Raw genomic sequence first — 5,167 nt, 5'->3', positions numbered from 1 at the left:
CATAGGGGAGAATGGTGATGAGCGTCACACATAATCATCACCTTCATCACGTTCTTGGGTGCGAATGGATATCTTAGAAGCAAAATAAGATGAATTGAATAGAAAACAGTAGTACTTTGCATTAATCTTTGAGGAACAGCAGAGCTCCACACCTTAATCTATGGAGTGTAGAAACTCTACCGTTGAAAATACATAAGTGAAAGTCCAGGCATGGCCGAGAGGCCAGCCCTCTGATCTAAGAACCAGACGTCCAAAGATGGTTTACACTGATCAAAGATGGTTCAAAAGATGTCTAATACAATAGTAAAAGGTCCTATTTATAATAAACTAGCTACTAGGGTTTACATGAGTAAGTAATTGATGCATAAATCCACTTCCGGGGCCCACTTGGTGTGTGTTTGGGCTGAGCCTAAGTGTTGCACGTGTAGAGGTCTTTCTTGGAGTTGAACGCCAGCTTTTGTGCCAGTTTGAGCGTTCAACTCTGGTTTTGGCTCCTTTTCTGGCGCTGGACGCCAGATTTAGGCAGAAAGCTGGCGTTGAACGCCAGTTTACATCGTCTATTCTTGGCCAAAGTATGGACTATTATACATTGCTGGAAATCCCTGGATGTCTACTTTCCAACGCAATTAGAAGCGTGCCATTTAGAGTTCTGTAGTTCCAGAAAATCCATTTTGAGTGCAGAGAGGTCAGAATCCAACAGCATCAGCAGTCCTTCTTCAACCTTTGAATCTGATTTCTGCTCAAGTCCCTCAATTTCAGCCAGAAAATACCTGAAATCACAGAAAAACACACAAACTCATAGTAAAGTCCAGAAATGTGAATTTAACATAAAAACTAATGAAAACATCCCTAAAAGTAACTAGATCCTACTAAAAACATACTAAAAACGATGCCAAAAAGCGTATAAATTATCCGCTCATCACAACACCAAACTTAAATTGTTGCTTGTCCCCAAGCAACTGAAAATCTAATAGGATAAAAAGAAGAGAATATACTATAAATTCCAAACTATCAATGAAACCTAGCTCCAATTAAATGAGCGGGACTTATAGCTTTTTGCCTCTTGAATAGTTTTGGCATCTCACTTTATCCATTGAGGTTCAGAATGATTGGCATCTATAGGAACTTCAGATTTCGAATAGTGTTATTGATTCTCCTAGTTCAGTATGATGATTCTTGAACACAGCTTCTTTATGAGTCTTGGCCATGGCCCTAAGCACTTTGTTTTCCAGTATTACCACCGGATACATAAATGCCACAGACACATAATTGGGTGAACCTTTTCAGATTGTGACTCAGCTTTACTAAAGTCCCCAATTAGAGGTGTCTAGGGTTCTTAAGCACACTCTTTTTTTGCTTTGGACCTTGACTTTAACCGCTCAGTCTCAAGTTTTCACTTGACACCTACACGCCACAAGCACATGGTTAGGGACAGCTTGGTTTAGCCGCTTAGACCAGGATTTTATTCCTTAGGCCCTCCTATCCACTGATGCTCAAAGCCTTGGGATCCTTTTTATTTGCCCTTGCTTTTTGGTTTTAAGGGTTATTGGCTTTTTGCTCTTGCCTCTTGATTTTAAGAGCTTTTGGCTTTTTCTGCTTGCTTTTTCTTTTTTTTCTTTCTATTTTTTTTTCGCCTATTTTCTTTTTCTGCAAGCTTTGTTCTTTGCTGCTTTTTCTTGCTTCAAGAATCATTTTTATGATTTTTCAGATTATCAAATAACATGTCTCCTAGTCATCATTCTTTCAAGAGCCAACATATTTAACATTCTTAAACAACAACTTCAAAAGACATATGCACTGTTCAAGCATACATTCAGAAAACAAGAAGCATTGTCACCACATCAATATAATTAAGCTAAGTTCAAGGATAAATTCGAAACTCATGTACTTCTTGTTCTTTTGAATTAAAACATTTTTCATTTAAGAGAGGTGATGGATTCATAGGACATTCATAACTTTAAGACATAGTTACTAACTACTAATGATCATGTAATGAAGACACAAATACAGATAAGCACATAACATAGAAAACGAAAAACAGAAGAAATAATGACAAGGAATGAATCCACCTTAGTGATGGTGGCGTTTCCTTCTTGAGGAACCAATAATGTCCTTGAGCTCTTCTATGTCTCTTCCTTGTCTTTGTTGCTCCTCCTTCATTGCTTTTTGATCTTCTCTTATTTCATGGAGCATGATGAAGTGCTCTTGATGTTCCACCCTTAGTTGCTTCCAATAATTGTGTGGAAGAAAATGTATCCCCTGAGGTATCTCAGGGATCTCTTGATTTGTAGTCAAATGTTCTACCACTGAGCTATAGACCCTTGATGGAAGCTTTTGTCTTCCCTTTCCTCTTTCTAGAGGTTTCTCTGGCCTTAGGTGCCATCAATGGTTATGGAAAAAACAAAAAAGCTATGCTTTTACCACACCAAACTTAGAATGTTGCTCGCCCTCGAGCAAAAGAAGAAAGAATAGAAGAAGAAGAAGAAAATATGGAGGAGATGGATGGGTGTGTGTATTCGGCCATATGGGTGGGATTGGGTGGGAGAGAGATGTTGAATTTTGAAGGTAGTGGGTGTATGGATGTGAGTGGTAAATGAAAAACAGAAGGGATGATCATGAATGGAAAGAGAGATGATGAGGTAGGTGGGGATCCTGTGGGGTCCACAGATCCTGAGGTGTCAAGGCATTTACATCCCTGTACCAAATTAGGCATGTAAAATGCCTTTGCACACAACTCTGGGCGTTCAGCGCCAGGTTGGTGCCCATTTTGGGCGTTCAACGCCCATTTGCTGCCATTTCTGGCGTTGAACGCCAGAACCATGCTTGTTCTGGGCGTTCAGCGCCAGGATGCTGCCCATTCTGGGCGTTCAGCGCCAGAACCATGCTCTGTTCTGGCGTTTGAACGCCAGACAGATGCTCCTCCAGGGTGTGATTTTTCTTCTGCTGTTTTTGATTCCGTTTTCAATTTTTTTATTTATTTTGTGACTCCACATGATTATGAACCTATAAAGACATATAACTAAGAAAAACATAGTTAGATAAATAAAAATTGGGTTGCCTCCCAACAAGCGCTTCTTTAATGTCAATAGCTTGACAGTGGGCTCTCAACGAGCCTCACAGATGTGCAGAGCTTTGTTGAGACTCTCCAACACCAAACTTAGAGTTTGGATATGGGAGTTCAACACCAAACTTAGAGTTTGGTTGTGGCCTCCCAACACCAAACTTAGAGTTTGACTGTGGGGGCTCTGGTTGACTCTGCCTTGAGAGAAGCTTTTTCTGCTTCCTCTCCATGGTTGCAGAGGGAGATCCTTGAGTTTTAAACACAAGGGAGTCCTCATTCCATTGAAGGACTATTTTACCTCTGTCAACATCAATCACAGCTCTTGCTGTGGCCAGGAAAGGTCTTCCTAGGATGATGGATTCATACTCTTCCTTTCCAGTATCCAGGACTATGAAATCAGCAGGGATGTAAAGGCCTTCAACCTTTACTAATACGTCCTCTACTTGTCCATAAGCCTGTTTTCTAGAGCTGTCTGCCATCTCTAATGAGATTTTAGCAGCTTGTACCCCATAGATTCCCAGTTTCTCTATTACAGAGAGGGGCATGAGGTTTATTCCTGAACCAAGGTCACACAGAGCCTTAAAGATCATGGTGCCTATGGTACAGGGTATTATGAACTTTCCAGGATCCTGTCTCTTCTGAGGCAATGTCAGTTGATCTAGATCACTTAGTTCATTGATGAACAAGGGAGGTTCAACTTCCCAAGTATCAATGCCAAATAATTTGGCATTCAGCTTCATGATTGCACCAAGAAACTTGGCAGTTTGCTCTTCAGTAACATCCTCATTCTCTTCAGAAGAGGAATACTCATCAGAGCTCATGAAGGGTATAAGGAGGTTCAATGGAATCTCTATGGTCTCTAGATGAGCCTCAGAGTCCTTTGGTTCCTCAGAGGGAAGCTCCTTATTGACCACTGGACGTCCCAGGAGGTCTTCCTCCTTGGGATTCACGTCCTCTCCTCTCCTCACAGGTTTGGCCATGGTGCTTATGTCAATGGCCTTGCACTCTCCTTTTGGATTCTCTTCTGTATTGCTTGGGAGAGTACTTGGAGGGATTTCAGTGATCCTTTTACTCACCTGGCCCACTTGTGCTTCCAAATTTCTAATGGAAGACCTGGTTTCATTCATGAAACTCACAGTGGCCTTAGATAGATCAGAGACTAGATTTGCTAAATTAGAAGCATTTTGTTCAGAGTTCTCTGTCTGTTGCTGAGTGGATGATGGAAAAGGTTTATTATTGTTAAACCTGTTTCTTCCACCATTATTAAAGCCTTGTTGAGGCTTTTGATCCTTCCATGAGAAATTGGGGTGATTTCTCCATGATGAGTTATAGGTGTTTCCATAAGGTTCACCTAAGTAATTTACCTCTGCTATTGCAGGGTTCTCAGGATCATAAGCTTCTTCTGCATAAGAAGCCTCTTGAGTACTATTGGATGCAGCTTGCATTCCATGCAGACTCTGAAAGATCATATTGACTTGTTGAGTCAATAGTTTATTCTGAGCCAATATGGCATTCAGAATATCAACTTCAATAATTCCCTTCTTCATAGGCGTCCCATTATTCACAGGATTCCTTTCAGAAGTGTACATGAACTGGTTATTAGCAACCATGTCAATGAGTTCTTGAGCTTCTGCAGGCGTTTTCTTTAGGTGAATGGATCCACCTGCAGAAGTGTCCAGTGACATCTTTGATAGCTCAGATAAACCATCATAGAATATATCCAGGATGGTCCATTCTGAAAGCATGTCAGAAGGACACTTTTTGGTCAACTGTTTGTATCTTTCCCAAGCTTCATAGAGGGATTCACCTTCTTTCTGTCTGAAGGTTTGAACATCAGCTCTAAGCTTGCTCAGCTTTTGAGGAGGAAAGTACTTGGCTAAGAAAGCCGTGACCAGCTGATCCCAAGAGTTCAGGCTGTCTTTGGGTTGAGAATCCAACCATAATCTAGCTCTGTCTCTTACAGCAAAAGGGAAAAGCATGAGCCTGTAGACTTCAGGATCTACTCCATTAGTCTTAACAGTATCACATATCTGCAAGAATTCAGTTAAGAACTAAAAAGGATCTTCAGATGGAAGTCCATGAAACTTGCAGTTCTGCTGCATCAGA

At 41.0% G+C, this 5,167-nt stretch overlaps 1 non-coding gene across 1 annotated transcript; it reads left to right on the top strand.

Annotated features, from left to right (window-relative positions):
- The first annotated feature begins 4,800 nt into the window (after positions 1–4,800).
- On the top strand, positions 4,801–4,908 carry LOC112780739 (small nucleolar RNA R71). The gene has a single exon (XR_003191555.1). It is a non-coding gene; the product is annotated as a small nucleolar RNA R71 (small nucleolar RNA).
- The last annotated feature ends 259 nt before the right edge of the window (positions 4,909–5,167 follow it).

Source organism: Arachis hypogaea, chromosome 19 (assembly GCF_003086295.3).
Source record: "Arachis hypogaea cultivar Tifrunner chromosome 19, arahy.Tifrunner.gnm2.J5K5, whole genome shotgun sequence".
Classification (NCBI taxonomy): domain Eukaryota; kingdom Viridiplantae; phylum Streptophyta; class Magnoliopsida; order Fabales; family Fabaceae; genus Arachis; species Arachis hypogaea.
Note: the sequence above shows the minus strand (reverse complement) of the source record. Positions and strands in the feature narration are given on the sequence as shown.